Here is a 12,465-nt window from a genome sequence, read left to right as displayed (position 1 = left end):
CCTTGACCTATGTCCAAAATGTTTGGTGAGGAAGTTTCTGTAACATTGGAAGCTCCAAATGCCAAGTTACAGCCAATTCGGGCTAAAAATGAAGATAAAATCCTCAAAATACCTGACATCGGGTGGTATCGCTATATGGGGGCTATAAGAAAAAATGGATCCACATTGGTTTTGCTCAATAACATTGACCACAAGATGCTACTTCGGACTTAGGAAGCAGTTAAAAAACAAATCCACTTTCCGCCAATCAAAAATTACTCTATACAAGACACCGATACAACCCGCGCTAATGTATATATCCGAATCATAAATAGTTTTCGCGAATTTCCGAAAACATTTTCTGCAGGAATCACATTTGGTGAAAACGACTAAGACTTTAAACTCGCCTTAGCAGATGCCGATATACAGCATTTCTCATTAAAGCACAATTTTATTGATTTCTATGGGAGGTATTACAGATTCCAGGCACTGAAGCTTAAAATCCCATTTTTTGAACCTATAAATCCAATTTTTGTAATAAAAAATTCAATATTTAGGTATTTGCGGGAAACAAAGTGATCAAAACAAAATTCCAGTTGCATAAATTGAGCTCATAGTGTAGGTGTGAGTGTTTTTTTCATTTTGATTTTTTTTTTAAAAATTTTTCACATACTTTTATTTAACAATTAATGCACAAATAATACTTCACAAATTACACTTTGTTGTTTTTGTTATTTATTCACAAAGATAATGGAGTATTTTTCCATCAAGATTTCCTTTATTTTTCATACAATTTCACAAAAATTTTGAAAATTCACGTACATCTTTTCTTCTTGTTTTCATTTCAAATTATTTTGAGTAACGTATTTTTTCATTTGTATTGTAATTCACGTCTTTTTCTTATTTTATTTCTAAATATTTTCATTAAAATATCTGTTATTTTTATTCATTTATTTTATTAATATTGTTGTTATTTCTTAATATTTAGTATGTTGTTATTACATTATCTTGTTTTATTTACATTCTTAATATTATTTTGTTTTTTTTTAAGATGCTTTTTTTTAACAAGTTTCTTTTTGTTGTTATTTTTGTTACGTTTTATTTGTTATTCTCTTTGTTTTGTTTATTTGCTTCACATTGCGCGTAACTGACTCACGTCCGTACGTCTCAAAGTCTTTTAGGTATTTAATGCAAAAATGAAAAATTGTTGATTGGTTGGTTTGGTTTGTTTATTGTTTTGTTGTCCATGCTGTTTGGTGGCGGGAAGTTTGTTGTTGAGCCAACATGTTGGACAACATGTGTATTGTGTCCATACTGGAAGGTTGTATCATGTTGTGTGTTCGAACAGTGGTCCAACAGTGAACAACAACAATGGAAAAGTGTTATACACAAAACGCTCCGTGTATATTGTTCGCAAAATGACATACCTGTTCTCTATTTCTGAGAATTATACAGGTAAAATATAACTGCCAATCGGACAAGTGTTTTCTTATAATACATTAGGGCTTGCCATATTAGCAATTAACTAAATAATTAATAAATAGACTATTTGCAAATGAAATTAACACTATATAAAGAGGACTGACTACCTAACTTCAAATTTGGATGAATATTTAATATGTTTTATTTTACCAATAAGCTAATAATCTACCAAGGGATAAAAAATGTCACAATATAGCAATCAAAGTAAACAGGAAATAATGTGACTACAACTAACAGGACATTAGCAGACTCAATTTCATTCTAATCATATTGTAGTAGAAATGTTGGCATTCTGTCAATAATCATATATACTATTATTAGGCCGGGGCGATTTGAAAACCTTAATGAGCCCTTCGCGTTTCTGATTCCTGGGATTAAACTGAGCAAAAAAGTCCACTAGACCATAGGTCTACCGTGAAAATCGAGCCTCCCGATTTTGACTTTAAGTTTTTTATTGACGTTTTTTGGATATTTTGGCATATAACAGCCAAACCATTGAGATTTTCGATCCAACACAAATATAAAAATTGTAGCCAAGACTGTAATTAAGAACTTCTTTCTTCTTGCAGTCCCGTCCATTCTTGAATATTTCTTATCCATGATGTTTCTTTTCTGCCTCTTGGTCTTCTTCCTTCTATTGTGCTTTGGATAATGGCTTGAAGCTTATATTTTTCATTGCGCATTATATGACCCAGATAAGATGTTTTTTTCTGTTTTTTACATCGCGTGTTATTTGTCGTTCCACATTCATCCGGCGTGGTATGTACTTCTTCATTTGAAACGTGGTCAGTCCAGCGAATTTTTAGATTACGACGATAAACCCACATTTCAAAATAATTTAGTCGTTTTTCGTCGGCTAATTTTCTCGTCCAAGTTTCGGCAGACTATAATAATACTGACCATATGTAGCATCTGACAAAACGTATTTTCGTTGAAAGGCTTATGCCATGATGGTTAGCGTTTTCTTATATTTGGAAAATTAATTTCTTGCGATTTCAATTCGGCACTTAATTTCAATTGACATACCCTTGTACTTAAAAGATACTAAATTTGGTACTATTTGGATTTGATTGAAATGATAGTGATGGAATTCTAAAATTAGGAAATAAGATTACTGTTGTAGTATAGGATTGAGGTAGTTTTGGAAGTTCGTACTTATTCTGTAGGAAAAGTACTAAATGGTACTAATATTGTTCTGGGTTAACGGATAGAGCTGGGATTCTGAAATTTAGAATTACGGTTATTGATGGAGTGTAGGATTGAAATAGTTTTCTGAATTTCATAGTTATGTGTACCAAAAGTACTATATGGTACTAAATTTGGTACAATTTGGATTTGGGTGAATGGATAGAGCTGGAAATTTGGAATTAGGATTACTGTTGGAGCGTAAAATTGAGATATGGTACTATTTGGATTTGATTGAACGGATAGAGGTTGAATTCCAAAATTTGGAAATAAGATTACTGTTTGAGTATATGATTGAAGTAGTTTTGGAAATTCGTACTTTTTGCGTACGAAAAGTACTACATTTGTACACTTTGGTTTTGGGTGAACTGATAGAGCTGGAATCCTGGAATTTGGTAAGACTACTGTTGGAGTGTAGGATGGAGACTGAAAATGCTCGGTGTAAAAATTCTAACTCAATTGGGATATACTCAATAAAATATAAAAAAATATAATCTATTTAAGATGACGTTAAATCAGAATAATACTTAAATACGGGTACATTGGGAAACGGCAAGTAGTTGATGTCCAGTGGTCATCTTCGGAACACCATCAAGACGCAAGTTCAGCATGTTGCGAACATAAAAAGTGATGATTTAGGCATAATTAGACGAAATTTTGGTGTATCTTATAGATGATCAATGTCGTGATAACTTCTTTTGGAAATGTTAATCCATATAAAGGGATGTGAAATTTGCAATTACTTCTATGGAATTTCATTCAGAGTAAATTATTTGGAATTATCGATTCACACTGACCCTTCTTGTTATGGTTAGGCGATTTGCTGATTGTAATGCTTAGTCATTAACGCTTCCCATGGAAACTACGCATATATAAAAAACGGAATTGTGTTGGATCACTTGCAACTTTCAATACTCCTTAGCAATTGGGTTTTAGTGGTTTTCGGCCGGTTATGAAAAGTGATCACGCCACCCTGTGGGCAGCGTGTATCCTCAATAAAAACACTTTTTTTTCCCAAGTTGTTTTTGGTGGGATAAGAATTTTTGAGAGCCAGATTCCTCAACATAAAAAAATGTTTTCTGTGGCAATATTAAAACGAATATTTTGTCAGGCACTTTCTAATTATGAAACTATGTATTTTGTATGCTCACCTCCAGTATGGTAGAAAAATGTTGCAAATTTGGATAAATTGGTTATGAAGTTTAGAATTATTTTATAATCTTGTACTTATAACTTTGAAGATGAATACTTAAAGCACTGATTATTTTTCAACTTTTTTCGTTCTTAACACTTCAACTGTTGGGTACAAAAGGAAGTTAAAACGAAACCCTTGAGAAGTTGATACCTCAAATTTTCGCCAATTTGACATTTATGTGAAACATAGAAAATATCTTATTCGTGTTACCACATTTATTTATACTACTCAATGTTGCAAATAGGAGTATTAAATTTTTTGCTGTTTTGATAGAAAGTGAAGGTTGTTATTTCGCAAAATTTCTTGTTCATTATATGGGCAACTAGATGTATATGAATAATTAAGCTTTTTTTTTATATAAAAAAATAAATTTTACATCTTTCGTTGCTTTGCATTTAACCAGCTGGCTTGCTTGATATGTTTGCCAAACATATCGCATATAGTCAGGTAACAAACCATCTAGGTTTGTGATCTATAAGTCACCTCGGCAGTAGAATAGCGAATCAAAATAAACAATATAAAATGAGATTGATATTAATCTCATTTGTAACTGTCAACTTTTTACTATTTTTTTATTGACCATTTCGTAACAATAAATTACGTTCAATAAACATAAAATTAATACCGTTCATTGGAGACGATTTTGTCTTTTACAAAAATTTGTATTCCATTTATGTGAAGAACAGAATAAGAATTGGTGAAAGTGGCTGATTAGTTTATAGTAAAAAGTGTGAAATCTAGTGTGGATAATGAAATTAAATGCGGAAATTATTATGTATGAAATGCCACTGAAATGTATGCCAAGTATGATATGGATTAGATGGAGATGTAAACAAAAGGCAAAGAAGGAAATAATCTATATGCAGAAGAATATGCTTATGCAGAAACGATAATGATTTCGAGGTAACTATTGTTTACGAATGTGCAAAATATAGATAAAACAGTGTTTCAGATGTGGACAATTTCTCGTCGTTGTATATTCTATTTTAATTTGAGTATTGGGTGTTGGAAGAAATTTGGTAAATTTCTTCATTCGCCAGTGAGTAAAAATATAGACATTTATTATCGCCAAACGTTCACTACAAACCAAGTAATTCGCTGAATTTTAGAAAGCGAATTAATGGGAAAAAGGACGTTTCTATGTGCGTATGTCCTTGGCGTGAAAGGTACCTGCTAGTTTCCCGGTCATGTCTTCAATAACATAATAGTGGCTTCCCAATTTTTCTCTGACTTTACCCTTTATAAAAACAGGAGCCAGTTTAGCATTGAAATGCCTTTCCATATTCGATTGTGCAAAATTACGTCTATAAACTTCCTGTCCAACCGAGAAAGTTTGTTGACGAGTTCGAAGATTATATTGCTTTTGGTTTCTTTCAAAAGCATCTTTAATATGCTTCTTAAGGTCCTGTCGAATAATCTGCATTTGGTCATCATGAGACAATTTAGCAGTGGGTTCATTTAAAAGGTTTAATGACTTCAATAATTCATAAGATGATGCATGCGTAATCATATCGAAGCCAAACAAAGCGTGGTATGGTGAGCTATTTATTGACTGGTGATATGAATTACGCAATGCACAACTTATTGCAGACAGGTTTTCATCCCACTGTCTATGATCGCCTTTAAGATATGCCCTAATCCCTGCTATTAATGACCTATTGACTCTTTCCGAGGCATTGGCCTGGGGTGAGTACAATGCCGTATAAACATGAGTTATTCCCAGAGACGTCAAGAAAGCATTAAGGTCATTTGCTCGAAATTGGCTTCCATTATCGCTAATAATGGTTTCTGGGACACCGTAAATATGGAAGATATGTTTTTGTAGGAAGTCTTGTATGGCCGCCGACGTAAATTTTTTTAGAGGGCAAAGCCAGTGGAATTTTGTGAGATGATCAAGCACAATCAACAGTCCTATATTTCCTGTTTTGCTGCGCGGATATGGTCCCAGGATATCAATATATATCCTTTGGAAAGGCCGAATAGAGACGGAAGGGTTAACCATCGGTGGTTTCAAAACCATGTTAGGAGATTTGGTCTGTTTGCAAGTCTCACAATCTCGGACATATTTCCTAACATCTGAGACCATTCCGGGCCAGAAGAAATGACGTCTCAAGAGCTGAAGCGTTTTTCCCGTACCTCCATGGGCCGCAATTGGGGTGTCATGGGCAACCGAGATGGTTTCCCTTCTTAATTTCAAAGGAACCCAGAGCTTCCATGCTTCTTGCTCTTGTTCTTCATCACCTGTGTAATGTTGAGTTCTGTAGTATACGTACTTGTCGATAATTTTCATATCAGGAAATTTAGCCTGATTCTCCTTAACTTTTTCTCTGAGGTTTTGGTAGTCTTCATCATCGAATGAGGGCGATTTCAAGTCTATTTCTGGTAGGGATATTTCAAATGCGGAAATTTCGTTATCGGGAATCCTGGATAAGGCGTCAGGAACGACGTTATCCTTTCCTTTCCTATGCGATATAGTAAACTTATAGCTTTGCAGCTTGAATACCCATCTGGCTAGTCGACCTGTCAAGTCCGGTTGTCGCATTAGCCATAACAGACTTGAGTGGTCTGTTATGACCTCGAACTCTTGCAGCTCCAAGTAGCATCGAAACTTTTTAATTGCTTCGATGGCAGCCAGACACTCCCTCTCTGTGACGCTGTAATTACGTTGGGCCGAATTCAGTTTCTTGCTCATATAGGCGATGGGTTTCTCATTACCGCCATCGTCTAGCTGAACAAGTACTGCCCCAATACCGTAATCACTGGCGTCACAGTGGAGGTAAAATTTCTTCCCGAAATCTGGATTGGTGAGTACAGGAGCCGTGGTCAACAAGAATTTTATCCTTTCGAAGGCCTGTTGGGCCTCATTGGTCCATACGAACTTTTTCTTGGTTGACACAACGTCTGTGATTGGAGCAACTTCTGTTGAAAAATTTTGAATAAATCTCCTGTACCACCCCGCAAGTCCAAGAAACCCCCGAACTTGCTTCAGATTTTTCGGAACTGGCCACTGCAATATCGCGACTACCTTATCGTTGTCGGTCATAATGCCGCCATTCCCGATGACGTATCCCAGATAGTTGACTTTTGTTACACAAAAGTGGCTTTTGGAAACATTTAATGTAAGGTTCGCCTTACGAAATTGACCTGATATCCTCATTAGTACCTCTAGATGAGTTGGGAAGTCTGCGGAAACGATCACCAAGTCATCCAGATATCCGAACACACAGTGGCGAAGATCGGGTGGTATTATTTCGTCCATAAGACGACACATAGTTTGAGCTGCGTTACACAGCCCGAATGGCATGACCACAAACTGGTACAGAGGCCTTCCCGGGACTGTGAACGCAGTCAAATGTTTGGACTTCTCATCCAACCCGATCTGCCAAAATGCGTCCTTCAAATCCAACTTGGATATGATGTTGGCCTTTGGTAATCGTGCGAAAATGCCTTCGATATTGGGTAAAGGATACGCATCCTTTACCGTAACTGAATTTAGCTTTCTCGCGTCGAGGCACAGCCTCACTTTATTGGGCTTTACCACCAACCTCATTGGAGAACTCCATGATGAGTTTGATGGTTCTATCACCCCTAACTGTAACATCCTGTCAACCTCAGCAAACATCAGTTTTTCCACTGCAGGAGATACAGGGTAAAACCTTTGCTTGATGGGTTGAGCAGAGCCTACATCGATGCTATGTTTCAAAAGACTTGTTCGTCCTAACCCTATAGTCTCGAAGTTTGGGAAAAGATCAATTACAGTTTGCAATTGACGACGTTCTGCATCTGTAAGAGGATATAAATCTAGATTACATTCTTTTGGGCTATCTATAGACTCCTGATTGTTAGTAATAGATGAAAAATTGAAAGATGGCGACTGACCATTCTCATTAATGAGGCAATTAGACGTGATGATATCTCCAGAACCACTGATATTGGGAATTAAATCAAATTTCCGACAAAAGTCTATTCCCAAAATCAATCTCTGAGATATACTTGGTATTATAAATAACCGTAGTGGTTTTATTTGGCCTTTAAAGGACATAGCTACTTCTATCCAGCCAAGAACTTTTTGTAAAGTTCCATCGGCAGTTTTTACAGAAGACTTCACCATATTAAAATTGGGAAATTTAGTGAAATTTGTCGATGCTAAATCTGAGCCAATGCAGCTCACATTTGCGCCGGTATCAATTAATCCATACTCATTAAAATTTAGAAAAGATACTTTTGCATAGTAGCGTAAATCCTTAGGATTAGCTACAATTGTAGAAACCATAAGTTTCGAACAAAGTTTTCTCATTTTAAAATACATTCTTAATCTTTTCGTAGAACGCTTTACCTTCCTATGTTTAATGGAACTAATTTCAGGTTCATTAAAAATGTCATCACGCCTTTTGCAGTATCTCTGCCATCGAATATGATAAGGCAACTTTGGGTATATTATGTTATTGAAATCGATGATGTCATTGTTTTCGTATTGTTTTGGTCTTTTCAAAACAGTGACTGTCTTTGAATGATCGGAAATAATGTCATTTTTGGGTGTGTTATGATCGGACTCATGTACTTGATTGGGATTTGGGCAAATTTCTGCTGTAACTATTGGGTTTTGTCCATATGAGGACCGAAAGTCTTGAAGTTTTTTGGATTGTTTTGTTTTCTGCTGGCACATTTAATACAGTTGGGCTTATACGTGTTTTCGGCCCCGCATCCGTAACAAAACACGGACCTGTCTTGAAGACAGTCTTGCCAGTGGTGGCCTATGACGTCACAGTTCCAACAGGTGGAAACGGTCTCACACTTTTGTAATGCTTCTATAGACTGATCGGTGTGTTCGTCCATTAAAGTGGTATCATGCACATCTGTAGCTATTTCAGCTACATTACGACGATGCATATTGTACTGCAGGTTTCGACCTGGCAATGTTTTACGTACATATTCATCGTTAAAGAAATTTTCTCGCATCTGCACGAGTTTGCGAAGATGCGATATGGAAGCTATAGGCACGTACAATAAGTCTTGCCGAATATCTGGCCGAAGATTTCGAGCCAATATTTCTATAAGCTCAGCTTCTGTCATTGCTCGGGGCAATCGATCGGTCATGGCAGAAACAGCTTCGAAAAAGGTATCAAATGTTTCGTTGGGTTTTTGTTTTCTTGCCCGTATTTCTTCCCTAATGTCAAAGGAGGATTTGAACTCCTTATACTGGTCAACCAGGGCTTCGCAAAATGACTTCCACTCTATGCGCTTCACCTGCTTATGGTAGCGCCAGTACCAATCTCTGGCTTTACCGGTGAGGAGGCAGTTCAAATTTCTACATATGAGGCTGTAGTCGCCATTGAAGTAATCGGATGTCAAAGATGCTAGCCTGTATAAGAACTCATCCACACTTAACCCATTCGATGATCCATCGAATTTAAGGTTCCAGTTCTGAATGATGGATGTTATCTTATCTAAGGGCATATTACTAATTGTGCTTGGTACATTATAAGAGGAATTATTATGGTTATTTACGTTTTGCTGTTGGGGGATATCGGGGAATTTCTGGTTCTTCTGTTCTATTCGCTTTTGTCCATTGGCATGAACTGGCGGTTGAGTCTGATTCCTTGACAGAAAAGGTATGATATCTCCCGAAGGATTTGATTGAGATTGTGCATTATGATTCTGGGTTTGGTTTGGCCCATCATCGCTGGCATACCTCTGAGGCTGGGATATGTTATTGGGATGACCACCCAATGAAGAACTATTTAGAATCTGGTTATTTTGGGTCATCTGTTGTTGTTGCTGAGGGGAAGCTAACGAGTGATTGGGATTCGTATCTTGGTTAACAAAATTATTGCTGAGATTTTCAGTGTTACCCCTAGGTACAAAGTTTAAGTTTTGCAGAATTTTCGTTAAACTTGCTTCAACAATTCTTTCAATTTCGTTATTGTTATTTGTAGCTTGCATCGGTGAATACATATGAGGAGATACAGGTGTATTTCGACTTGGCGTGGGAATGTTTTCGCCATAATACATTAAGTTGGGAAACTGATTTACACCTGGGTTTTCTTGAAACAAGTTTCGAGAAACGCTCCTCGTGTAATATCGTTTTGCCATCGCTCCTCTTCCTTTGCCTCGATAAGCAGTTGTTTTAGTATTTTTGGGTTGTGTGGCTACAGCACTTGTTGCACTAAATTCACATGGCCCTTTGCATGTTGGGCATTCATTTGATGTCGACGTGTGTCTTTCGATACACGATCGATGAAATGAATGTTCACATTCAGGTAGAACCCAACAATTATCACTTTCTGTAATTGTTTCATTACAGAGAGTACACACCAAAGGAACTATGGAAGGTGCAGTAGCAGGCGGTGGAGCCGGTGGAGGTTGTGTAGAAGAAGGCAGAGGTTGTATAGACAAAGGTGGAGGTTGTGTATACAAAGGTGGAGGTTGTGTAGAAAAAGATGGAGGTTGTGTAGAAGAAGGTGGAGGCGAATTTTGGACCGGCATATTGAAAAATTGAATAAAATTGTTTTTGAAAAGATTTATTTATATCCTTGGAAATGTATCTAGAATGACACGATACAAGTTTGTACTATATTCAATAGGCAATCAATTCCTGTGTTTCCACAGAAAGTAAGATCCAATGGCAATATCGATTTTGAATTAAAAGCTTGTTTGATGCAATTTCGAGACAAAAATGTACAATATAGCACAGATTAAAAGGGTATGAATGAATTCAGAACGATTATATGGATGTGAAAAATTTGTCAAACTACAAGCTTTACAGCTCAATTTTTTTGATAAAAATTATATTTTGTTTGGAAACAAAGTCTTGTCATGCAAATCGTATTCAAAAAGCGAAATTGTTATGATCAGGAAAATTCAGAACTTATATTTTATTAATAGAATTTATCAATAAAAATATAGAAAAATTTATAAATATATCGGTTTGGTTTAATAAGATACTGATACGGATTATCCAAATCAGTGTGTGAATAAATAATGTATAAATATGTATAATTGTTATGTTTTCATGCCATGTCGTGAGATCTGTGAATAAGAAATGTATAGTTATGCGAAAAGACAATAGATAAAAACTATAAAACTGGATTATGGAACTTTGTTAACACGTTCGAAATGTACTACAAGGAGCAAACCAACCAAAAGGTATTCTATCTGTCATATGTCCTTTCCAAAAAGCGGTCATTAAATTGCTATCCTGCTAAGTTAATGAAATCCTAGCTGATTGTAAGGAAGTTGATAACTCAGCTCTCTTATGAGGATATCGAATAGCTAACAAAGTTTTTCGGATCAAAATCCCTACATTGGCTTATTCTTTGAGTTAACGAAATTGTTGTGGAATGCCAATCGGTTAGCTATCATGGTCTTTACACGCCATAATGCTAAGATTCCGGAGAGAAATCCAGAACTATTCGCAAACACAAATCCTACGTCAATTAGATCATTTGACCTGAAAGTAAATGGAATCTAAAAAAAGCTACTGATTTTAGAAAGAAATGAAAAAGTGAGCCAAAAGGATGAGAATCATCGCTTCGGCCCCACGTTGGGCGCCAAATTATTGTAGTGACCCAAAGGGTATGGTGAACATTTCTAAAAAAATAACAATTTAACACCGAGGAACATGTAAGGATGTAGGACTGCGGGAGCCATTGTTTTGCTAGTCAGTCGGTCGGTCGGGGAGGTTCGGTCCTTATCCTCATTAGTCTGTTACCCACTACATATAATTATTTTAGACTCCCTTTTTATTTGATAATAGGAAAAATATTATTAACGGAATTAAAACATGGGCCAGGATGACTAACCATAAAAAATTCCCCAAATTAGTCATAAAAGTATACGCAACACAAATATCACTGTCTTCTCATGAATTCTTCTCACTGATGTAAATGTGAGAATGTGCATCATTACCCTCTCCATCCTGTATCCTGTTAGCACAAAAATAATATAATCAGGACCCCTTATTTACTTACGTTTCTTTCTTCACAGACTCATTAGGCATGAAAACATATATGGTTTAATTTATCGAGCCATTCTTTGGCATATAAACTTTAATAAATTTCAAATCATATTATCTATTATATTATAACGATATGTATAAAGATATAATAATAATACCTGAACTACCAATTAATTCATTTTTAAAAGCTATACAAGGAATATAATGATTTCGGTCCCTTAAGGGGTTAAGCTATCTAAAATATCTCTACTGCAAAAAAATTTAAATAACAAGCTGAAGAAAGTAGAGATACAAAAAAATGCAATGTTTACATTTATAGATTTACTTTAGTTTTTTTTAGGTATGTAACAATATGTGATTTTTTCGTTTTGCTTTATTAAAAACCAGTTCTGAGACATCATACGGGAATGAGAGCGGGACTTGAAACTGTTATACAAAAATTCATGAAACTCACACAAATTGAGAATCAATTAATTGAGTTAATTTGCATTCCCCTATGATTTCTCATTAAACAATACTCTATTAAATTCGATGTAAGAGACAGCTTTCCGAGTGGCAATATATTTTTCTTTGCAGCAGCAGCCATCAATCAGATTCTGCAGGAGGCCTTCTACAAATCATGATAAAGGTGGTAAGTTCGATCAGCTGATTTTCTTTGTTGAACTCT

General features: G+C 35.8%; 1 protein-coding gene across 4 annotated transcripts in view; it reads right to left on the bottom strand.

The window, feature by feature from the left end:
* The window catches only part of Svil (Supervillin), a 1,126,087-nt gene that overhangs the window by 972,806 nt on the left and 140,816 nt on the right, over positions 1-12,465 (bottom strand). Inside the window, exon 1 of one of the 4 annotated variants that reach the window (XM_073980337.1) lies at positions 653-1,171. The exons of the other annotated variants lie outside the window; for them this stretch is intronic. The gene's annotated coding sequence lies outside the window, so the exon portion shown is untranslated. Of the gene's footprint in view, positions 1-652; positions 1,172-12,465 lie in introns of those variants that run through there. 4 annotated transcript variants of the gene reach the window in all.

This window comes from Musca autumnalis, unplaced genomic scaffold (genome assembly GCF_047663935.1).
Source record: "Musca autumnalis isolate F117 unplaced genomic scaffold, ASM4766393v1 scaffold_4, whole genome shotgun sequence".
In the NCBI taxonomy this organism is placed as follows: domain Eukaryota; kingdom Metazoa; phylum Arthropoda; class Insecta; order Diptera; family Muscidae; genus Musca; species Musca autumnalis.
The sequence above is the reverse complement of the archived record's forward strand: the minus strand, read 5'-3'. Positions and strand labels throughout refer to the sequence as shown.